Raw genomic sequence first — 24,404 nt, 5'->3', positions numbered from 1 at the left:
GCAAAACTAGCTTTGAAGAGCAAAAATTTATAAGATTCGTCAATCGTCGTTACGTATCTCTGGCAACGTTGCGTATTGACGTGTCAACTTGCCAAAATGTTTCGGTCGTTGTCTTTTCTTTCTAAGATCAACACGTAGGAATCAGAGCTGTTTTCATGAAAATAATGAACGGTAGTAAAAGAATGCATTTCACCGCACCAGAATCCAATATGCGATATGCATAAATGGTTGACAATTGTTGCTTTTGTTGCTGCTGCTGTTGTTGTTACTATCGTTACTGTTAGATCGTTATTGCTAATGCTTATTTTTTTGTGGTCGTTGCTATTGTCGGTATTACTATTATCGTTAGTTTATCGATGCTATCGTTAACTTTTGTTATTGTCGTTATTGTTATCTTCATCGTTGTCATTATTTTCGTTATCACTATTGATATCGATTTTCTTATTGCTACTGTTTGTTATTTTAACTATTATTATCGTCATTGTTTTTTTTATTACAGCAACTCGTTTTCACTGTTGTGACTGTCACTTTTGTTCCGCCGTCGAGTGATTTCCGGGATTGTAACCGGTCGATCACGCTTGCTGGTTGTCACGTTGAAACGATTCTCGTCGCTCCTATGCTTATTTGGTTGCCTATTTGCGATTCTTAGATTTTTATTGATTTTATACACACAAAAAAAACAAAAAAAAAAAACAACAACTTTTGAAATAAATAAAATTTATTTGCACTTATAGCAGACTTTGTATGCGCCTCTCAAAATATGCAGTAGACTCTTAGGGGTGAGAGGAGAGGTTTTTTTTTTAAGTCGTTAGAGGAGGGGGCGAGCGCGAACGCAGGCCCCCACTACCAGAAATTGTACGGTCGAGTTACCGACGTTAGCGGTAATCGCAGGGGTCAGCCCAGGCGAAGTGCAATGCAAGAGCCTCACCCTGGAAGAAGCCCCATGTTGATCAGGTTTACTTCCCCGTCAGGTAAGTATGCTTTTCCCGTTGTGTGGGCAGCCTCGGACGTGCCCCAATCTTCTCAATTGTGGGTTTTCGATTGCACACCGCATCGTCCCGTTTGTTTGCTTTATTTTTTTTTTCCTTCTCTATAGTATGGGCCGCGCTCAGCAGTAGTGCAACGCCGAGGCAACCCGCGGTCAGGGCGAGGTAAACCTACGATCCCTTGACCAAATGCCAAAAATCAGATTAATATATGAGCCGGACTATGCCGGCGTACCAGATATTAAACTGATAAGAACAGATACTACACTTGATCTTAGCCATTAGGCCGAGAAGCGATACTTTTTGCAACGAGTTTGTCCCGGCTCCCTCCCTCTCAACGAAAAAACTTGTGGACATTTGAATGATCAAGTCGATGGGTAACTTTAAGTTTCAACGATGAAAACATGGCTTTCTTGTACTGCATCAATTTCACTCTAAAACATTTGGGCTTTTTTTCAAAAATAACCCAGCTTCTTTCAAAAATAACCCAATTAACCAAAACATAAAAAACGTTTAAAGGCTTTTAAATTTAACGCTGGGCAGCAGATGTGATCAAAGGCCAAGTTGAACAACTGAAAATCAACTCTGTATATGAGCGTCCGACAGATTTCTCTGTCAAAAAGCATTTTGAGAACCTCTGTATTTAAATGTTCTTTTCAACTGTTGTAATGACAGTACTTTAATTCATCACCAGGGTCGCCAAGAAACAGCAGAGTTTAGGAGGACTTGCTTGTCATTAGCCTCGACCCTTTCCCAAGTAGTAATTCCTCACAAAGTCTAAAAAAACAAGCTTGAAAGTTTAAAAATTGGGATGGTGCAAATTAAGTTAAGAATTTAAACTGAGTAGCAAGAAAATATTTTTCAGATACTTTAGTCATTGCAAGAAATGAACACTTTAAATGTTTACTGACAAAAAGGTAAAACAATTTTAAAAAGTGACCTAAAACATCCACTGACAAAATATCAAATGACAAATGGAAAATGAAAAAATTTATGACACTAAATCGACACAGCATTAGGTTAGCAAAAGTAAAGCATACATACCTTGCACACTGTATCTGCATTTTTCCAATCACAAACTCGCAGAGTGTGGTAAAAGTTAATGAGACCTGGAACAATAAGCAAAGTATTTTTTTTAAATATTACATTTTTTAACATATTACCTAACCTAAATTAAGCCTGCAAATGTATTTGCGTACAACTTAGAAGCTCAGGATTGATGGAGAATAAACTTAAAAATATAATTCCCAAGTCAGTTAAAAAAAATGTTTACTTGTTGGCTAAAGGTCGACTTTTTCAAACTACCACTTTTAAAAAATGGTTGTGGTAAACTATCGAAGAAACATGACTTACCTTTTTCTTGAAACTTTAACTGCTTCAATATTATATGCTCTGCTAACCTAACTTAACCCTTAACCTTGCCCCAGGACAACACTCAAAATTCTCTTTCAATAATTTATTTTCAATAATCAGACTTGCTACCTGAGGCTGAGTTAACTTTAGTAGTAACTCTATAAAATGTTATATGAGAAAGCCAAACAAAAGGTTCGCTTCAAAATGTAATGAGTATGTAATTTTTTAAAAATTTTATCGCATATCTTTAATCGAATTAAAGGGATCATTCCAAAGAAGCTATAGATTGTCCAGTGAAAAGCATACCTAATTAAGCATTACTTTATTGGGGTTGTGTCAGTATAACTGTAAATGAAACAAAGCTATGAACAAACTAAAGAAATAGGTAAAAGTCTTAGAAAGATGCTATTTCTGTTTCACTCACCAATAAAATCAAGAAGAATTTCCCACTTCTTATTCATTGAGTGTGATGCTCTAAAGAGTATTGCAACTTGCATTCTGGATAATCCAGGAACTCAGAACAAACTCTGTAACTGCACTCATGAAAGTCTTTTGTAACTACTCCTTCATAAAGTTGATGCTTCTAAAAATGGAAATTTATTTTTGAAAGGATTTTTTCATCAGAAACTATTCTTAAGTATTTGAAGACTTGAAAAAGTAAAGTGGGCACAACAATAGGGGTTAAACTGCTTCAAATTTTAAAACACAAACACCAAAATAAGGTGAAAAGATTGAAAATAAAATAGCACAGTACTTTCTGTTACCTTAAAGCATTCTTGATAAATCGTTAAAAAAACTGTGTGAACTCCTCTAAACTTGTCACTTGTCTTGGTTTTGGCATCAGCTACTGTATGAGAAGATAAAACAGGATTTAATTTGTTTAGTTTCCCTTTTTTTTTTTTCTTTTTTTTTTTTTTCGAAACAAGCTAAAAGCACCTTTTCTGCTCTTGACGCTACGCCAACACCAAAAATTTCAGTAGGACTGCGCGTAGCCACTGCACCGTTGTTAAACTCAATGATATGCACTTTACCGCAAAATTAACGCACCACTTATAAATTCCGACTTATTTTGAAAAATATTACGTATTTCCCGGATTTATCAAATACAAAGTCGATAATAATGTTTATTGTGACGTCATTTGTAGGCTTTATTCCGTTTTAGTTTCCAAATTGTAGCAGCTTTTCATAAGCAGCACGTTTTGCTGTAACCAAACCTCACTTTTAAAAGAAAAGTATGTATAAAGTTAGTATGAACAGATGTGTTGCTCAATGATAACTGTCATTTGAGCAACACGTCTGTTCTGACTTCTCAACGATACATAAGCAGACATTTTAAAACCTTTTTTGGTACCTCTTGCATCGTTCATGGGAGATGGATTCTTTCTTATGTAGGATAATGCTAGACCACATACGGCGCATGTTGTTACTGAATACTTACAAAATGCTACTATTCAAGTTTTGGAGTGGCCGGCTTGCAGTCCAGATATGAACCCAATAGAGCATCTTTGGGGCATAATGGCACGCTGTGTTAGAAGTCAACATCCACCACCTTAGACGAGTTGCGACAAAGTCTTATCCGCGTATGTGAAGATATCCTTCAAGAAACGATTACACCTCTAATTGAAAGAAATCCACGGTGCTGTCTGGCTGCAACAACATCAAGATGTGGCAACGCTAGATATTGATAAGTCAAAAATGTTACATTTTAAGCTGTATTAGTGTGCATAACAACAATAATCATCTTAGTTTATTTTGTTACTTACCTTAATTTTATTACTTACCATATTTCTAGTTTTAGTTTGTTTTTCTTTCTTTTCTTTTCTTTTCTCACCATCCTCAAAGTCGCTTTTATTATTACCATCGAAATAACTGTGTTCATGTGTTCTATTCTTAACACGTTTGTCAAAATATATGACCACAATTAAAATAAATCGAAATGTATGTGGTGCGTTAATTTTGCGGTTAGGTGTATATTAACTAGATATTTAACTCGCGCTTTCGCAGTGAAGCATATTTTTTTGCCAAGCAAGTTTTTTTTTGCCAGCCAGAATCATAAAAACATCGATTAAAACAAACGAATTATTGTCAGTTTAAATAAAGCGGCTACCGGCTTTAAAAACTTAAAAAACTTGCTTCACTTTTTCTTACTGAATTTATTTGAAGTTTTACATCTAGTTAGTATAAATATCATTGGTTTAGCTAAGAGCATAGTAACGGTTTCTGCTTACTCGCGCAGCCTAGTAAGATGGGTGCACCGCGGACGCTCAGTTGCGAGTTCTTTCTTTTTTTTTTTTTTATCATTCCCCTTCCCGAAACCCCGAAATGAACGAAACGCGATTGGCAAGTATTTGATGCATACCTTAATACACAGTGACTAAATTGTAGTATGTGTTTTTTCCGTGCCGAAACTCTGGTCGGAAGACAGTGCATCTTTTTAGATATTTTAGAGCTTGTGGGTTATCACTAGTACCCAAGCCTTTTTATGAGTCATTAAAAAAAAGTTTACAAACAAAACTGTATTCTTCTTCTTTTTTTTTCCGATTGTGATCAGATTATGATTTGTACTGACGATATTACATTGTGTCTACTTCCTCGGTCTTATTTTCTTACAAACATTTAGAACATTTGTAGTTTCGTAACTATCCCATTGACCCTTTCATGCACCAATTATTTTTCCATAACTAACATAATCCATAAAAAATCATCTACAAAATGACAGCGGTACTATTAACTGTTTTAATTAGACTTTTTCTACACCTTGATACATTTTGATAGCTTTACAGAACGTCAGTTTTCTTTACCCGTTGATGTAACAACTTTGCTGACAACGTTTGAATACTTTGAACACTTTGCCAACGCATTAAATATTCTTGCAGTCGTACTATCTTGCGTGTTTGTGATCCCCACCACTATTGAGTTTGCGTGGCAGCATAGGTATAGCGACAATCGACTAATGGATTTTTAGAAGCCAGCGTTGCTCATATACTTTCAAAAGTAGAACTGCTCTCACTAAGATTAGTCGCGCTGGTGCTATTTCATGCGCTCCAGTGAAAAAGAGCGCCAAGCTACCGGTTGCTAAAAAACCCGCGGTAAAGAAAGCTGAAACAGCACCTAAGAAGAAAGTCGCTGCAAAGAGTGCCACCGCAAAAGTGGACAAGAAATAACCTGTACTGCTCAATCCTTCATCAAACGGCTATTTTCATAGGCACACATTTCTTTAAAACGTTGCGCGGCATTTAGGACTTTGCCAGGTAGTAACAACTACACTAATTGAGTTTGAAAGTCACAGTAACCTCACCGGTAACTGTTCCGTGCTTTTTAGGTCGATGTATATTCTAGAAAAGGGGAGTTTGAGAGCAATTTTGAAGAAGAAAAAAAAAGGTTTTAAGTTGTTCATAGCCTAGGACGGATGCAGCAGTTTAAGTGTTTTATTTTAGCAGCTAGTTTAGTTATTCTGCACTTGGCATTGTTTGCAAAATTAAATATAGCGATTGCAACAGACATTTTCATTTGAACCTATTTCGTTAATGCGTCTAATGTTTTTAAAAGATGTGTGGCTATAAAAATAGCCGTTTGAGCGGATTTTGATTTACTTACTGCTGGTGTACTTGGTAACAGCCTTGGTGCCTTCGCTCACAGCGTGTTTAGCAAGTTCACCGGGAAGTAAAAGGCGCACGGCGGTTTGAATTTCACGCGAAGAGATCGTAGATTTCTTATTTTGAAGGGCGAGCCGCGAAGCTTCAGAAGCAATTCTTTCGAAAATGTCGTTCACGAAAGAATTCATGATGCTCATTGCTTTAGAAGAAACACCGACATCAGGGTGAACTTGCTTCAGGACGTTGTAAATGTAAATGGCATAAGACTCTCGTCTCTTTCTCTTGCGCTTCTTGTCACCAGTTCCAGCGATTTTACCACCTTTCTTACCGGCGCGCTTCTCGCCTTTTTTCGCCACCTTTGGCGCTTGTTTTCCTCCGGTTTTTGGTGCGTCTGACATTTCGACGGGCCTAACAGTAAAAATTCTTTTCGTTTGTTTTCATTGCATTGCAACTGGATTTAATTTAAGATAAAGTTGTAGCCTCCAACTTGAAAACTCTTGCGTCATATGCACTTCTATTGGTTCTTAAAAGATTAAGTTGTTTGAGCATCGTTTATTTCTTTTTTACTATTGGTTAAAAAAAGGTTGACTTTGAGACCACTCTATTTTGATAAGAATAGCAAACTTTTTGCTGTTTAAAATAAAAAAAAGGCGCACGAGATCTCTGGTCCGTCTGTCTGTCTGTCTCTGCTTGTGTTAGAAAATAAAATGTCAGGACGTGGAAAAGGAGGAAAAGCTAAGGCCAAGGCAAAAACTCGATCTTTCAGAGCGGGTCTTCAGTTTCCTGTTGGTCGCGTTCACCGATTTTTGCGCAAAGGACATTACGCCAATCGCATCGGTTCAGGCGCACCGGTCTACTTAGCTGCAGTTTTGGAATACCTCTCCGCCGAAATCTTAGAGTTAGCTGGTAATGCTGCACGCGATAACAAAAAAGCCAGGATCATTCCTCGTCACTTACAGCTAGCTGTTCGCAACGACGAAGAGTTAAACAAGTTGTTGTCAGGTGTTACAATTGCGAGCGGCGGTGTGTTGCCAAACATTCAAGCTGTGTTGCTTCCCAAAAAGAACGAGAAGGTTCCAAAGCCAGCAGCCCAGTAAACGGCGGTATAAACAACACAAAAGGCTATTTTCATAGCCACACATCTGTTAAAAATTATTGTTAAGGCGTTAGAAACTTTAAATTTTGAATTAAACCCGTAAACTGTTGCCTACGACCATACCACGGTGAATACACCCGTTCTCGTCCGATCACGGAAGTTAAGCATCGTCGGGCCAGGGTAGTACTTGGATGAGTGACCGCCTGGGAACTCCTGGTGCCGTAGGCTTTTGCAACCGTTTACGAAAAAAAAAAAAATAAATAAATAAATAAATCGCCAAAGGGGACTCCCTTTTCTTTACAAAATCTGCTTTTTCAGTTGACTCCAAGATACACAGAACTCATCCCCTGCAAAAGAATATGCATAAACGCGTGCCTGCCTGGGTGGTGTCGATCGAAAGGGGAGCGACTGGTCGAAAGGTGTGTGAGGGCGCTTCTTCCGTCTCCGCATCTCTGAGGGAAAGAAAATGGCGCTCTTTTTCCTCGCACAAGAGCCAGAAAGCTAGTTTTGATGCTGAACAACAAGGGCAACGGTTAAAGGGACTATAGCCACCATAGTCACCGAGAGAAATTTCGGGCCCAGGGGAAGTTTTCTTAAGGGGCCCTCGTTGTGATCAATTACATACCCAGGACCAATAGAAGTGTGCTCTGGTCATTAAAAATTAAAAACGAAAGTGAATGAAATCTTTTAAAAGTCAAAACTATTTAAATCTTTTAAAAAATGGTTTTTAAAAAATCGTTTGTAGATACACGGGGATACCCGGGAATCTTCCCCGTCCTCTCGGCGGCCATGAAAGAAACCCTCGCAAGTCTAAAGTTGCACGATGTCGATGTTCCCTAGTTTTGTCGAAATGACGAAAAGACTGCAAAACTAGCTTTGAAGAGCAAAAATTTATAAGATTCGTCAATCGTCGTTACGTATCTCTGGCAACGTTGCGTATTGACGTGTCAACTTGCCAAAATGTTTCGGTCGTTGTCTTTTCTTTCTAAGATCAACACGTAGGAATCAGAGCTGTTTTCATGAAAATAATGAACGGTAGTAAAAGAATGCATTTCACCGCACCAGAATCCAATATGCGATATGCATAAATGGTTGACAATTGTTGCTTTTGTTGCTGCTGCTGTTGTTGTTACTATCGTTACTGTTAGATCGTTATTGCTAATGCTTATTTTTTTGTGGTCGTTGCTATTGTCGGTATTACTATTATCGTTAGTTTATCGATGCTATCGTTAACTTTTGTTATTGTCGTTATTGTTATCTTCATCGTTGTCATTATTTTCGTTATCACTATTGATATCGATTTTCTTATTGCTACTGTTTGTTATTTTAACTATTATTATCGTCATTGTTTTTTTTATTACAGCAACTCGTTTTCACTGTTGTGACTGTCACTTTTGTTCCGCCGTCGAGTGATTTCCGGGATTGTAACCGGTCGATCACGCTTGCTGGTTGTCACGTTGAAACGATTCTCGTCGCTCCTATGCTTATTTGGTTGCCTATTTGCGATTCTTAGATTTTTATTGATTTTATACACACAAAAAAAACAAAAAAAAAAAACAACAACTTTTGAAATAAATAAAATTTATTTGCACTTATAGCAGACTTTGTATGCGCCTCTCAAAATATGCAGTAGACTCTTAGGGGTGAGAGGAGAGGTTTTTTTTTTAAGTCGTTAGAGGAGGGGGCGAGCGCGAACGCAGGCCCCCACTACCAGAAATTGTACGGTCGAGTTACCGACGTTAGCGGTAATCGCAGGGGTCAGCCCAGGCGAAGTGCAATGCAAGAGCCTCACCCTGGAAGAAGCCCCATGTTGATCAGGTTTACTTCCCCGTCAGGTAAGTATGCTTTTCCCGTTGTGTGGGCAGCCTCGGACGTGCCCCAATCTTCTCAATTGTGGGTTTTCGATTGCACACCGCATCGTCCCGTTTGTTTGCTTTATTTTTTTTTTCCTTCTCTATAGTATGGGCCGCGCTCAGCAGTAGTGCAACGCCGAGGCAACCCGCGGTCAGGGCGAGGTAAACCTACGATCCCTTGACCAAATGCCAAAAATCAGATTAATATATGAGCCGGACTATGCCGGCGTACCAGATATTAAACTGATAAGAACAGATACTACACTTGATCTTAGCCATTAGGCCGAGAAGCGATACTTTTTGCAACGAGTTTGTCCCGGCTCCCTCCCTCTCAACGAAAAAACTTGTGGACATTTGAATGATCAAGTCGATGGGTAACTTTAAGTTTCAACGATGAAAACATGGCTTTCTTGTACTGCATCAATTTCACTCTAAAACATTTGGGCTTTTTTTCAAAAATAACCCAGCTTCTTTCAAAAATAACCCAATTAACCAAAACATAAAAAACGTTTAAAGGCTTTTAAATTTAACGCTGGGCAGCAGATGTGATCAAAGGCCAAGTTGAACAACTGAAAATCAACTCTGTATATGAGCGTCCGACAGATTTCTCTGTCAAAAAGCATTTTGAGAACCTCTGTATTTAAATGTTCTTTTCAACTGTTGTAATGACAGTACTTTAATTCATCACCAGGGTCGCCAAGAAACAGCAGAGTTTAGGAGGACTTGCTTGTCATTAGCCTCGACCCTTTCCCAAGTAGTAATTCCTCACAAAGTCTAAAAAAACAAGCTTGAAAGTTTAAAAATTGGGATGGTGCAAATTAAGTTAAGAATTTAAACTGAGTAGCAAGAAAATATTTTTCAGATACTTTAGTCATTGCAAGAAATGAACACTTTAAATGTTTACTGACAAAAAGGTAAAACAATTTTAAAAAGTGACCTAAAACATCCACTGACAAAATATCAAATGACAAATGGAAAATGAAAAAATTTATGACACTAAATCGACACAGCATTAGGTTAGCAAAAGTAAAGCATACATACCTTGCACACTGTATCTGCATTTTTCCAATCACAAACTCGCAGAGCGTGGTAAAAGTTAATGAGACCTGGAACAATAAGCAAAGTATTTTTTTTAAATATTACATTTTTTAACATATTACCTAACCTAAATTAAGCCTGCAAATGTATTTGCGTACAAATTAGAAGCTCAGGATTGATGGAGAATAAACTTAAAAATATAATTCCCAAGTCAGTCAAAAAAAATGTTTACTTGTTGGCTAAAGGTCGACTTTTTCAAACTACCACTTTTAAAAAATGGTTGTGGTAAACTATCGAAGAAACATGACTTACCTTTTTCTTGAAACTTTAACTGCTTCAATATTATATGCTCTGCTAACCTAACTTAACCCTTAACCTTGCCCCAGGACAACACTCAAAATTCTCTTTCAATAATTTATTTTCAATAATCAGACTTGCTACCTGAGGCTGAGTTAACTTTAGCAGTAACTCTATAAAATGTTATATGAGAAAGCCAAACAAAAGGTTCGCTTCAAAATGTAATGAGTATGTAATTTTTTAAAAATTTTATCGCATATCTTTAATCGAATTAAAGGGATCATTCCAAAGAAGCTATAGATTGTCCAGTGAAAAGCATACCTAATTAAGCATTACTTTATTGGGGTTGTGTCAGTATAACTGTAAATGAAACAAAGCTATGAACAAAGTAAAGAAATAGGTAAAAGTCTTAGAAAGATGCTATTTCTGTTTCACTCACCAATAAAATCAAGAAGAATTTCCCACTTCTTATTCATTGAGTGTGATGCTCTAAAGAGTATTGCAACTTGCATTCTGGATAATCCAGGAACTCAGAACAAACTCTGTAACTGCACTCATGAAAGTCTTTTGTAACTACTCCTTCTTAAAGTTGATGCTTCTAAAAATGGAAATTTATTTTTGAAAGGATTTTTTCATCAGAAACTATTCTTAAGTATTTGAAGACTTGAAAAAGTAAAGTGGGCACAACAATAGGGGTTAAACTGCTTCAAATTTTAAAACACAAACACCAAAATAAGGTGAAAAGATTGAAAATAAAATAGCACAGTACTTTCTGTTACCTTAAAGCATTCTTGATAAATCGTTAAAAAAACTGTGTGAACTCCTCTAAACTTGTCACTTGTCTTGGTTTTGGCATCAGCTACTGTATGAGAAGATAAAACAGGATTTAATTTGTTTAGTTTCCCTTTTTTTTTTTTTCTTTTTTTTTTTTCGAAACAAGCTAAAAGCACCTTTTCTGCTCTTGACGCTACGCCAACACCAAAAATTTCAGTAGGACTGCGCGTAGCCACTGCACCGTTGTTAAACTCAATGATATGCACTTTACCGCAAAATTAACGCACCACTTATAAATTCCGACTTATTTTGAAAAATATTACGTATTTCCCGGATTTATCAAATACAAAGTCGATAATAATGTTTATTGTGACGTCATTTGTAGGCTTTATTCCGTTTTAGTTTCCAAATTGTAGCAGCTTTTCATAAGCAGCACGTTTTGCTGTAACCAAACCTCACTTTTAAAAGAAAAGTATGTATAAAGTTAGTATGAACAGATGTGTTGCTCAATGATAACTGTCATTTGAGCAACACGTCTGTTCTGACTTCTCAACGATACATAAGCAGACATTTTAAAACCTTTTTTGGTACCTCTTGCATCGTTCATGGGAGATGGATTCCTTCTTATGTAGGATAATGCTAGACCACATACGGCGCATGTTGTTACTGAATACTTACAAAATGCTACTATTCAAGTTTTGGAGTGGCCGGCTTGCAGTCCAGATATGAACCCAATAGAGCATCTTTGGGGCATAATGGCACGCTGTGTTAGAAGTCAACATCCACCACCTAGACGAGTTGCGACAAAGTCTTATCCGCGTATGTGAAGATATCCTTCAAGAAACGATTACACCTCTAATTGAAAGAAATCCACGGTGCTGTCTGGCTGCAACAACATCAAGATGTGGCAACGCTAGATATTGATAAGTCAAAAATGTTACATTTTAAGCTGTATTTTTTTTTTTTTTTTTTTTTTTTTTTTTTTTATTTTTTTGTTCTTTAATCTTTATAAACTCGTAATATATAATACAATCTTTACAGTTTAAGTATAGTTAAAAAAGAGAAAAAAAAAAAAAAAAAATCACAAGATTACGTTATAACAAATATTATATGAAATAAAACTGTAAAGTGTTAGAGATTACTTCAAAGAACGCGGGAAACTTGCAGAAGACCGATGGTCTTGTCATCAAGAAACCGCTTTGCGTTATTAATATTTTTGGATACTTCAATTTAAAATAAATTTATATTTAAAAAATCATGTCATCAGTTTCGACAGAATGAAAGTAAAAATGCAAAAAACAAAGAATGCAGACAAAACAAAAAAAAAAAAAACAAAAAAAAAATTTTTTTTTTTTTTTAATTTTTTAATTTTATTACAATACACATAAATATAAGTAGGTACACGATTTGCTAAATAGGTAATATAAAGTCGTTTTTTAATATATAGTGTTGATAAATAAAAATTTATTTATTTATTAGTGTTGATAAATAATATAATTTATTACTGTTGTTGCTGTTGTTTGTTTTTGAGTTATTTACAGTTTTTAGAGTTATTAGAGTTGATATTGGTTTCGGAACAAAGTTAGTTTTATATATAGTTTTGAATGTTTTAGGCTTAATAAAAGTTCATAAAGTTGTTAGTGTTTAAAATAAGATCTTTTAATAATGTTTTCAGAGTATTTAAGTTATTCGATTTTTCCAGTTGGGTATTTTTGGATACTAATTTGTTATATAGACAAGGACCACGGTACGAAATAGAAAAGCGCAAGAGATTAGTTTTTTTGAAAGGTACTTTGAAGTTTCCCGTTCCTCTGGTATGGTATCTATTGTTGCTATTTTGAAAGAAATTCTTTGAAAAGTGAGAAGGAACAAGTCCAAGTTTATATTTGAGCATAAATAACAAATTTTGGAATATATTGATTTGATATACATTTAATGCTTTCAAATTTTTTAATAGTGGCTCAGCATGCGAGAGTCTATCCTTATTAAAAACTATTCTTGCAGCATGTTTTTGTTTTCGATATAGTGTGGTTAGTTTGGATCTATGTGTACTCGCCCATGCAACATTAGCGTATATGTAGTAGCTTTGTATGAACGAGAAGTATAAGAACTTTAAATTATCAGGAGACAGTATAGAACTTGCTTTGTAAAGGATACCAATGTTTTTTGATATTTTAGTATTTAAAATATCTATATGTGATTTCCAAGAGATGTTCTCATCAATAAGTATCCCTAGAAATTTAGTTGCTCGGGTTCTCTCTATTTCTTTATTATCTATATTTAACGAAGGTAAATCGGAAGGTATTTTTATAAAGTTAGGATGAAAAAGAATGTATTTGGTTTTTTCTGTGTTTAGCGATAATTTGTTAGATTTTAACCAACTGTTTATTTTTTCAAGTTCAGTATTTGTAGTTTCATAAAGTTCTGTAATAGATGAGGATGCATAAAATAAATTAGTGTCGTCTGCGAACATTATGACATCCAATTTACTCGAGGCTTTAGGAAGATCGTTTATGTATATTAAAAACAAAAGAGGTGCAAGAATGGAACCTTGGGGGACACCGTATTTTATTTTGAGTAATTTTGAAGCTTTTTTTTTATGAGCAATAACGCATTGTTTTCTGTCTAGTAAAAAATTTTTGAACCAGTTTAGTGCAACACCTTTTATCCCATATTTTTCCATTTTCCTAATTAAAATAGCGTGATCTACTGTGTCAAACGCCTTAGATAAATCAACAAAGACTCCAAGGACGTATTTTTTGTTTTCAAAGGAGTTATTTATATTATTAATAAGATCTAGAATTGCGTGTTCGGTTGAATGTTGCTTTTGGAAGCCAAACTGTTTTTCATTTAGGATTTTGTTATTTGTTAGATATTTATACAGTTTATTGTATATTACTCTCTCCAAAAGTTTTGAAAATACAGGTAGAACTGAGATTGGTCTGTAGTTATTTAGTGTAAATGAATCTCCGGTTTTTAATATTGGTATTACCTTAGCTATTTTTAATTTATTCGGTACAGATCCTGTAATAATTGAAGATTTAAATATTTCATATATTGGTTGTTTTATCACTGAAAACACATTTACAACTATATAGCTACAAATGTCGTCTATCCCAGGAGCCTTATACGTCTTAAGTGAGTTTTTTGCAATTTCTAGTTCTTCATGGTTTAGTCCAGAGAAAATATTTAAACAGAGATGTTGGTTTGTGATATAGGTTTCGAAGGAGATATCAGGGCATTGAATTTTTGAAGCCATGTTAGGGCCTATGTTTGCAAAAAAGCTATTAAAGTTTTCAGCGATAGAATTTTTGTCGATATATTCAGTTTCATTAACGATAATTTTATCAGGTAAATCATTTGATTTTGTATGGTTTTTACCTATTATTTCTTTCAATATGTTCCAGGTTTTTTTAATATCACCTTTGCTTTTTTGTAGTTGTTTTGAATAATATATTTTTTTAGAATTCTTTCTAATTTTTTCAAACAGATTTTTGTATTCCTTGTATGTAGTTAAGTTAGTTTCATTTCTGTTTTTTAAAAACTTGATATATAATTTTTGTTTTGTTTTTGATGACTTTCTAATCCCGTTAGTTATCCATGGGCAGTTTAAATGTTTTAACTTTATTTCTTTCTCTTCAACAGGGAAATGTTTATTGTAGTGATCTAGAAAAATATTAATAAACAAATTGTATGCGGAGTTTGTGTGTCCAAGGTTACATTCTTGATATACTCCATCCCAATTTACTATAGATAGCGAGTCTTTAAAATTTTTGATAGAGATTTGATTGATTTTTCTTTTATAAATTTTGGTTTTGGTATTGTTAAAGGTTTTTAGATCTTGAGATAATGAAAAATAAATAGGAAAATGATCTGATATATCGGTTTTGATAATTCCTGCTTTTAAAGAGGTTTCTAGAAATGTATTTGTTAATATATTGTCTATAGCAGAAACGGAGGTTGGGGTTACTCGGGTAGGTTTGTTGATGATTGGGAGGATACACAATTGAAACAGATTATCAAAAAAGAGTTTAGTATCAGCGTTTTCTTTGTAGTTTAAACTGTTAATATTTAAATCCCCTATAAAGAAAATATTTTTTCCCTTATCTTTTATTTTGAGAAAGATTTCATTAAAAAAATTTGTAAATTTATTTATATCACCTTCTGGAGGTCTATAGCAAGTGGAAATTATAATACTTTTTGATTTATTACCCGTTATCTCAATAGTAAAGACTTCACTATCAGTATCAGAGATAGAGAGGTCTTGTCTTACTTTAAACACTTGATTATTTCGGATATACGTTGCGATCCCTCCTCCCCTTTTATTTGTTTTTCTTTCAAAAGATATTAGTTTATAATTTGGAATTTGAAAATTTGTGTTCGTTTGAAGTAATTCATCAGAACACCACGTTTCGGTTATGCAAATCATACTAAATGAGTAATTGCAATCTATTAGAAAGTGTTTTAGTTTATCAAAATTTTTATTTATACTTCTTATATTTATGTGTATTGCAGTAAAATTATTTTTTAAAGTTTCGAGTTCAATTTTAAAAGTTTCAGTTTCAAAATATTTCGAATCAAAATTATTTCTGTGAAAAATTTGCGCATCAGAGTCGTAAAAATCGTTTAGTAAAATATTATTAGCAGTTTCGAAGGCATTGAAACGCAGCGTTTCAAAATCTATTGTTTTGTTTATGTTTGCGTCAGTCATAGCGTAAAGTGCGATAAATCAAAACGTGCTAGCATAATAAAAAATGTACAGAACTATTTCACGTATCTCGATTAAGTACTTTGTTAAAATTAAAGTTATTTACGAAAATCTCTGACGAATATTTTATCATATTTGATTATAGCAAATTTACCTTCCTTTCGGAATCTTTTAACATCTTCCCATAGCTTTTTTCTTATTTCCATCGTTTCGTTCGCGTAGTCTTCATTAATGAATATTCCGGTTCCTTTGAGTTTTTTTGATAGCGTTAAGATTTTATTTTTATTTTGGAAGTCTAGTAGTTTAATTATTATAGTTCTTGGAGAGTTATCTTCATTTATTTTTCCAATGCGGTGAGCTCTTTCAATTATTACGTCTTCAGAGATTTCCAGTTTATTTCTAAATAGATCTTTAACTTTCTTTGTACAGTCATTCCAAGATTCCATGGGCAGCTCAGATAAGCCATCAATCCTTAGGTTATTACGGCGTGAACGATTTTCAAGGTCAATATTTTTTTTTTTAAATTGTTAATTTCGCTAGCCATCAGACTGTTTGTTTCCGATAATTTTTTTAAGAAATTTTCTTCCTGAAAGTTGATGCTTTCCTTTATATCGTTGATGTCTTTTTCAATTATTTTAACCTTCGATTTGCTTTTATTAAACTCGTTTTCAAGTTTGTCAAGCCGATCTGTTAATATTTTTAGATTTGCACTTATGATATCGCTAAATATCTTTTCCTGTTTTTTTAAAAGGTTGATAGTTTCACTAAGAATACCTTTTTTTTGTTCTTCCAGTTTGGTGGTTATTAGTTTTTCAATATTTTTCATTGTAACTTCCATATTGAAAATTTTTTCAAAAACACGTCTTGCTCTTACGATGCCGCAAAAAAAGGTGTACCAAGTGTATGAGTGTGCATAACAACAATAATCATCTTAGTTTATTTTGTTACTTACCTTAATTTTATAACTTACCATATTTCTAATTTTAGTTTGTTTTTCTTTCTTTTCTTTTCTTTTCTCACCATCCTCAAAGTCGCTTTTATTATTACCATCGAAATAACTGTGTTCATGTGTTCTATTCTTAACACGTTTGTCAAAATATATGACCACAATTAAAATAAATCGAAATGTATGTGGTGCGTTAATTTTGCGGTTAAGTGTATATTCACTAGATATTTAACTCGCGCTTTCGCAGTGAAGCATATTTTTTTGCCAAGCAAGTTTTTTTTTGCCAGCCAGAATCATAAAAACATCGATTAAAACAAACGAATTATTGTCAGTTTAAATAAAGAGGCTACCGGCTTTAAAAACTTAAAAAACTTGCTTCACTTTTTCTTACGAAATTTATTTGAAGTTTTACATCTAGTTAGTATAAATATCATTGGTTTAGCTAAGAGCATAGTAACGGTTTCTGCTTACTCGCGCAGCCTAGTAAGATGGGTGCACCGCGGACGCTCAGTTGCGGGTTCTTTATTTATTTTTATTATTCCCCTTCCCGAAACCCCGAAATGAACGAAACGCGATTGGCAAGTATTTGATGCATACCTTAATACACAGTGACTAAATTCTAGTATGTGTTTTTTCCGTGCCGAAACTCTGGTCGGAAGACACTGCATCTTTTTAGATATTTTAGAGCTTGTGGGTTATCACTAGTACCCAAGCCTTTTTATGAGTCATTAAAAAAAAATTTACAAACAAAACTGTATTCTTCTTCTTTTTTTTTTTTCCAATTGTGATCAGATTATGATTTGTACTGACGATATTACATTGTGTCTACTTCCTCGGTCTTATTTTCTTACAAACATTAACAACATTTGTAGTTTCGTAACTATCCCATTGACCCTTTCATGCACATAAAAAATCATCTACAAAATGACAGCGGTACTATTAACTGTTTTAATTAGACTTTTTCTACACCTTGATACATTTTGATAGCTTTACAGAACGTTGCGCGGCATTTAGGACTTTGTCAGGTCGTAACAATTACACTAATTGAGTTTGAAAGTCACAGTAACCTCACCGGTAACTGTTCCGTGCTTTTTAGGTCGATGTATATTCTAGAAAAGGGGAGTTTGAGAGCAATTTTGAAGAAGAAAAAAAAGGTTTTTAAGTTGTTCATAGCCTAGGACGGATGCAGCAGTTTAAGTGTTTTATTTTAGCAGCTAGTTTAGCTATTCTGCACTTGGCATTGTTTGAAAAATTAAATATAGCGATTGCAACAGATATTTTCATTTGAACCTATTTCGTAAATGCGTCTAATGTTTTTAAAAGATGCGTGGCTATAAAAATAGCCGTTTGAGCGGATTTTGATCTACTTACTGCTGGTGTACTTGGTAACAGCCTTGGTGCCTTCGCTCACTGCGTGTTTAGCAAGTTCACCGGGAAGTAAAAGGCGCACGGCGGTTTGAATTTCACGCGAAGAGATCGTAGATTTCTTATTTTGAAGGGCGAGCCGCGAAGCTTCAGAAGCAATTCTTTCGAAAATGTCGTTCACGAAAGAATTCATGATGCTCATTGCTTTAGAAGAAACACCGACATCAGGGTGAACTTGCTTCAGGACGTTGTAAATGTAAATGGCATAAGACTCTCGTCTCTTTCTCTTGCGCTTCTTGTCACCAGTTCCAGCAATTATACCGCCTTTCTTACCGGCGCGCTTCTCGCCTTTTTTCGCCACCTTTGGAGCTTGTTTTCCTCCGGTTTTTGGTGCGTCTGACATTTCGACGGGCCGAACAGTAAAAATTCTTTTCGTTTGTTTTCATTGCATTGCAACTGGATTTAATTTAAGATAAAGTTGTAGCCTCCAACTTGAAAACTCTTGCGTCATATGCACTTCTATTGGTTCTTAAAAGATTAAGTTGTTTGAGCATCGTTTATTTCTTTTTTACTATTGGTTAAAAAAAGGTTGACTTTGAGACCACTCTATTTTGATAAGAATAGCAAACTTTTTGCTGTTTAAAATAAAAAAAAAGGCGCACGAGATCTCTGGTCCGTCTGTCCGTCTGTCTCTGCTTGTGTTAGAAAATAAAATGTCAGGACGTGGAAAAGGAGGAAAAGCTAAGGCCAAGGCAAAAACTCGATCTTTCAGAGCGGGTCTTCAGTTTCCTGTTGGTCGCGTTCACCGATTTTTGCGCAAAGGACATTACGCCAATCGCATCGGTTCAGGCGCACCGGTCTACTTAGCTGCAGTTTTGGAATACCTCTCCGCCGAAATCTTAGAGTTAGCTGGTAATGCTGCACGCGATAACAAAAAAGCCAGGATCATTCCTCGTCACTTACAGCTAGCTGTTCGCAACGACGAAGAGTTAAACAAGTTGTTGTCAGGTGTTACAATTGCGAGCGGCGGTGTGTTGCCAAACATTCAAGCTGTGTTGCTTCCCAAAAAGAACGAGAAGGTTCCAAAGCCAGCAGCCCAGTAAACGGCGGTATAAACAACACAAAAGGCTATTTTCATAGCCACACATCTGTTAAAAATTATTGTTAAGGCGTTAGAAACTTTAAATTTTGAATTAAACCCGTAAACTGTTGCCTACGACCATACCACGGTGAATACACCCGTTCTCGTCCGATCACGGAAGTTAAGCATCGTCGGGCCAGGGTAGTACTTGGATGGGTGACCGCCTGGGAACTCCTGGTGCCGTAGGCTTTTGCAACCGTTTACGAAAAAAAAAAAAATAAATAAATAAATAAATCGCCAAAGGGGACTCCCTTTTCTTTACAAAATCTGCTTTTTCAGTTGACTCCAAGATACACAGAACTCATCCCCTGCAAAAGAATATGCATAAACGCGTGCCTGCCTGGGTGGTGTCGATGGAAAGGGGAGCGACTGGTGGAAAGGTGTGTGAGGGCGCTTCTTCCGTCTCCGCATCTCTGAGGGAAAGAAAATGGCGCTCTTTTTCCTCGCACACAAGCCAGAAAGCTAGTTTTGATGCTGAACAACAAGGGCAACGGTTAAAGGGACTATAGCCACCATAGTCACCGAGAGAAATTTCGGGCCCAGGGGAAGTTTTCTTAAGGGGCCCTCGTTGTGATCAATTACATACCCAGGACCAATAGAAGTGTGCTCTGGTCATTAAAAATTAAAAACGAAAGTGAATGAAATCTTTTAAAAGTCAAAACTATTTAAATCTTTTAAAAAATGGTTTTTAAAAAATCGTTTGTAGATACACGGGGATACCCGGGAATCTTCCCCGTCCTCTCGGCGGCCATGAAAGAAACCCTCGCAAGTCTAAAGTTGCACGATGTCGATGTTCCCTAGTTTTGTCGAAATGACGAAAAGACTGCAAAACTAGCTTTGAAGAGCAAAAATTTATAAGATTCGTCAATCGTCGTTACGTATCTCTGGCAACGTTGCGTATTGACGTGTCAACTTGCCAAAATGTTTCGGTCGTTGTCTTTTCTTTCTAAGATCAACACGTAGGAATCAGAGCTGTTTTCATGAAAATAATGAACGGTAGTAAAAGAATGCATTTCACCGCACCAGAATCCAATATGCGATATGCATAAATGGTTGACAATTGTTGCTTTTGTTGCTGCTGCTGTTGTTGTTACTATCGTTACTGTTAGATCGTTATTGCTAATGCTTATTTTTTTGTGGTCGTTGCTATTGTCGGTATTACTATTATCGTTAGTTTATCGATGCTATCGTTAACTTTTGTTATTGTCGTTATTGTTATCTTCATCGTTGTCATTATTTTCGTTATCACTATTGATATCGATTTTCTTATTGCTACTGTTTGTTATTTTAACTATTATTATCGTCATTGTTTTTTTTATTACAGCAACTCGTTTTCACTGTTGTGACTGTCACTTTTGTTCCGCCGTCGAGTGATTTCCGGGATTGTAACCGGTCGATCACGCTTGCTGGTTGTCACGTTGAAACGATTCTCGTCGCTCCTATGCTTATTTGGTTGCCTATTTGCGATTCTTAGATTTTTATTGATTTTATACACACAAAAAAAACAAAAAAAAAAAACAACAACTTTTGAAATAAATAAAATTTATTTGCACTTATAGCAGACTTTGTATGCGCCTCTCAAAATATGCAGTAGACTCTTAGGGGTGAGAGGAGAGGTTTTTTTTTTAAGTCGTTAGAGGAGGGGGCGAGCGCGAACGCAGGCCCCCACTACCAGAAATTGTACGGTCGAGTTACCGACGTTAGCGGTAATCGCAGGGGTCAGCCCAGGCGAAGTGCAATGCAAGAGCCTCACCCTGGAAGAAGCCCCATGTTGATCAGGTTTACTTCCCCGTCAGGTAAGTATGCTTTTCCCGTTGTGTGGGCAGCCTCGGACGTGCCCCAATCTTCTCAATTGTGGGTTTTCGATTGCACACCGCATCGTCCCGTTTGTTTGCTTTATTTTTTTTTTCCTTCTCTATAGTATGGGCCGCGCTCAGCAGTAGTGCAACGCCGAGGCAACCCGCGGTCAGGGCGAGGTAAACCTACGATCCCTTGACCAAATGCCAAAAATCAGATTAATATATGAGCCGGACTATGCCGGCGTACCAGATATTAAACTGATAAGAACAGATACTTTTTTTTTTTTTTTTTTTTTTTTTTTTAATTACGTCATTATTTATTTACAAATAAGAATTTACATTGTTAATTCCAGTTTATAATATATAAGCGTGGCTATTACCCCACGCCCTTATAATAAATATATACATCCTCAGGATCCACTGGGATTCCTTGGACATATCCGTGGATTATTTGATATGTACAGGATTTTTTATTTATTTATTTATTTTTCTCAGTTGATATATTTTATATATTTAACAGCTCGCCTTTTTATAAGAAGAAGAGTTTAAGAGATTTTGGCGTAGTTTATAATATATAAGCGTGGGTATTACACCACGCCCTTAAAATATATACATACATCCTCCAGATCCACCGGGATCTTTTGGACATATTCGTGGGGATGTCGTAGTTTAAAATATAAAAGCGTGGTTATTACACCACGCCCTTAAAATAAAAACATACATCCTCCGGTCCCACGGGGATCCATTGGACATATCCGTGGGGAAGTGGTGTTATTATTTAGAATGTAAATTTAAGGGTTTTGTCTTTTGCGTCACATAAGGCATTATTTATTGATATCATGCTGTGGAATTTTTCCACATTATTTTCCCTAGCGTATTTGTTGTATTTTGATTTGCAAATGTATTTTATTTCTGATTTTATCTTTTCTACTACCGCCGTAGCAGTTTCGGTTTTGTTTTCTTTTTCCCTCATGTTCCTTGATCTCCATAGCTCTGTTATTATTATGTTAGTAATCGTTGTCACTAGTTTTGCGGTGAGATCGATTTTTGTGCGTTCTTCAATGTTCATGAAAAAAATCGCATGCACAATATTGAATTTTTTTTGTGGTAGAAGTGTCTCATAGATTGTTTTGAAGGATTTCCATACCGTTCTCGCTTTTTTGCAAAGCAAGAAGGGGTGTAGGGTATTCTCGGTGAGGTTGCAAGTTTTGCACAAAGTGCTACCCCTGCCGCGGTTCTTTTTCCAATTTTTGATTTTTTCAAGGGTCGGGAGACTGTTGTGAAGCAGTCTCCACGACGTGTTTTGGCTAGGTCCTTGCGCGTAGGAGTTAAAGCTGCGCTCCCAGATGCGCGTCCACGGTAGGACTTTCTGAAAAGTGGCGTTCCATGTTCTTTCCGTGTGTTCAAGGTCGCGGTTGTTTTGCGCGTTTGCTAGAAGGAGGTAAATATTTTTTGTCGTTTTTAGTTTGAGATCGAAAATGGTAAGGTTTTCTTTTAAATTTGCTATTACATCTTTGTAGTAAAAAGGCGGGCTGTTTAGCGTTTTTGGGAAATCATTTTTTGTTAAAAAGCGCCATTGCGGGTATTTGCTGTTTGCTAGGCCTGATAAAGACATAGCCAAAATATATTTTTGAAAAAAGACACTCTCGTGGGGGGGCTCTATTTCTTGTAGTTTTAGGATGTGTTTTGACCTTAGCGCTAAGCACTGTTGTGTTACATCGAGGATACCCAGTCCTCCTCTTGACGCGGGCAGATTGAAGATTTTTCTTTTGATCGGCTCCGCGTAGTCGCTTTGCCAGAGGTACACGGATGTTTCTTTTTTTATTTCTTTTTCCGTGGATTTGTTTGCCGGGAAAAAGTTGGCTACAAACCAAACCTTTGACAAAGCGAGCGTGTTGACGTATATGCCTTTGCAACGAAGCGAGACATTTCTGTATTTAAAAGATTTTAGCTTTGTTTTAAATTTTTCCACGGCTTTTTTCCAATTGACGGCAGCAGTCACGTCAAGGTCCGTGTAAAAGGTAATGCCTAGTATTTTTATCCCGCTCTGATTACACCAGTTTATGTTGTGGTTTTTTAGATTGCTTTGTTTTATAAGGCGTTCATAATCAGTGTAATCAAAGCCGCCGAGCGCAAGTCCTTTGGTTTTTGATTTGTTAATGTTGGAACCGGTCGCCTGTTCGAAATCGTTTAATATCTTAAACAGTTCTTCTATTGATTCGGGGCTCCTAGCGAATAAAGTGGTATCGTCCGCATACTGCATTACCTTAAGGTTGTTTTTGGTGCCTGGTATGGGAATGCCTTCAATGTTTTTGTTGCTTTTAATCTCTAGTGACAAAGATTCTACCGCTATGCAATACAACATGAGGGAGATCGGGTCTCCTTGCCTCACGCCTCTCTTTATGTTAAAGGGTTTTCCCATGTAACCGTTGTTAAGAATTAGAGACTGGGTGTTTTTCATTGTTTGTTTTATTGCTGTTACAAAGTTTTTACCAAGATTGAATCTTTCGAGGACTTTAAAAAGGAATTTTCGGTCTAATTTGTCGAAAGCCTTCTCTTGATCTATGGTCAAGAGAAAGCTTTCGACGTTTTTGTTGTTAGTGTACTCTATTATTTCTCTAGTCAGGAAGATGTTAGAGAAGATTTGTCTCTCTGGAACGGAACACGTCTGAGACGGCTCCAATATTTTGTGGAGGATTTTTGCCAGCCTTAGCGCGAGCGCTTTCGTCAAGATTTTATAGTCGGCGCACAGCAGAGATATCGGCCTCCAGTTTTGTATCATTTTGGGGTCTCCGTCTTTCGGAAGGAGACTGATAAGGGCCGTTCGCTGGGACCACGACAGTTGGTTTTTATTGTCGAAAAGGTTTTCGTTCGCAAGGGTAGTGAGTTCCTCCCCGTAGACATCCCAGTAATCTTGATAGAACTCCACTGGAATTCCGTCTATCCCTGGTGTTTTCCCTCTGCTAAGGGAGTTTGCGGCTTTGCGCAGTTCTTCGCTGCTAAATTTTATGTTTAGAAACGCGTTTTCATCGTTGGTAAGACTTTTAGAAATTTTATTGAGAAATGGTTCTTGTTTTTCTTGGCAGTGTTTTCTGACTTTGTAAAGATTTTTATAGTAACTCCTTATAGTGTTTTGGATATTCTCGGTGTCGCTGAAGACATTGTTCCCGCTTATTATTTCTTTTATTGTTTTTTTGCTTTGATTGTTCTTTTCCATTTGGAAGAGAGCTTTTGATGGAATTTCGCCCTCTTCCACTATGAGTTGTTTCGTTCTTACGAAAACTCCGCCGTCGTATTTTAAATCGCACGCTTCTTTTTTCAAAGACTTAATTTTTGCGCTGTTTTTGTTTGGTTTTAATTTTTCCGATTCAATTTCACGTTCTAGGCTCTCGATTAGTTTTCGCTTTTCTGCTTTAATTTCCTTAGCGCGCTCAATCGCTCTTTCTTTTATA

The 24,404-nt window shown here is 36.1% G+C and overlaps 1 long non-coding RNA gene, 7 other non-coding genes and 3 pseudogenes across 8 annotated transcripts; 2 read left to right on the top strand and 9 right to left on the bottom strand.

Moving 5' to 3' along the window:
- Positions 1-700: 700 nt before the first annotated feature.
- On the bottom strand, positions 701-3,323 carry LOC149879842 (uncharacterized). Its single transcript, XR_016446208.1, has 4 exons — positions 3,104-3,323; positions 2,764-2,922; positions 2,031-2,095; positions 701-1,763 (listed from the first exon to the last, which is right to left on the bottom strand). It is a non-coding gene; the product is annotated as an uncharacterized LOC149879842 (long non-coding RNA).
- LOC149879844 (U1 spliceosomal RNA) lies at positions 816-979 on the bottom strand. The gene has a single exon (XR_016446510.1). It is a non-coding gene; the product is annotated as a U1 spliceosomal RNA (small nuclear RNA).
- LOC149879843 (U2 spliceosomal RNA) lies at positions 1,093-1,284 on the bottom strand. The gene has a single exon (XR_016446674.1). It is a non-coding gene; the product is annotated as a U2 spliceosomal RNA (small nuclear RNA).
- A 2,605-nt stretch (positions 3,324-5,928) lies between the features above and the next one.
- Positions 5,929-6,333, bottom strand: LOC149879841 (late histone H2B.L4 pseudogene; annotated as a pseudogene).
- Positions 6,334-7,140: 807 nt separating this feature from the next.
- LOC149879840 (5S ribosomal RNA) lies at positions 7,141-7,259 on the top strand. The gene has a single exon (XR_016446633.1). It is a non-coding gene; the product is annotated as a 5S ribosomal RNA (ribosomal RNA).
- A 1,451-nt stretch (positions 7,260-8,710) lies between these two features.
- On the bottom strand, positions 8,711-8,874 carry LOC149879839 (U1 spliceosomal RNA). Its single transcript, XR_016446508.1, has one exon. It is a non-coding gene; the product is annotated as a U1 spliceosomal RNA (small nuclear RNA).
- A 113-nt stretch (positions 8,875-8,987) lies between these two features.
- LOC149879838 (U2 spliceosomal RNA) lies at positions 8,988-9,179 on the bottom strand. Its single transcript, XR_016446673.1, has one exon. It is a non-coding gene; the product is annotated as a U2 spliceosomal RNA (small nuclear RNA).
- A 6,389-nt stretch (positions 9,180-15,568) lies between these two features.
- LOC149879837 (uncharacterized) lies at positions 15,569-16,574 on the bottom strand (annotated as a pseudogene).
- Positions 16,575-19,223: 2,649 nt separating this feature from the next.
- On the top strand, positions 19,224-19,342 carry LOC149879836 (5S ribosomal RNA). Its single transcript, XR_016446605.1, has one exon. It is a non-coding gene; the product is annotated as a 5S ribosomal RNA (ribosomal RNA).
- A 1,451-nt stretch (positions 19,343-20,793) lies between these two features.
- LOC149879835 (U1 spliceosomal RNA) lies at positions 20,794-20,957 on the bottom strand. The gene has a single exon (XR_016446507.1). It is a non-coding gene; the product is annotated as a U1 spliceosomal RNA (small nuclear RNA).
- A 113-nt stretch (positions 20,958-21,070) lies between these two features.
- On the bottom strand, positions 21,071-21,287 carry LOC149879834 (U2 spliceosomal RNA; annotated as a pseudogene).
- Between the last annotated feature and the right edge of the window lie 3,117 nt (positions 21,288-24,404).

This window comes from Hydra viridissima, unplaced genomic scaffold (genome assembly GCF_058129835.1).
Source record: "Hydra viridissima isolate aposymbiotic clone 2 unplaced genomic scaffold, HvirCarnegie_v1 scaffold_13, whole genome shotgun sequence".
Taxonomy (NCBI): Eukaryota; Metazoa; Cnidaria; class Hydrozoa; order Anthoathecata; family Hydridae; genus Hydra; species Hydra viridissima.
The sequence above is the reverse complement of the archived record's forward strand: the minus strand, read 5'-3'. Positions and strand labels throughout refer to the sequence as shown.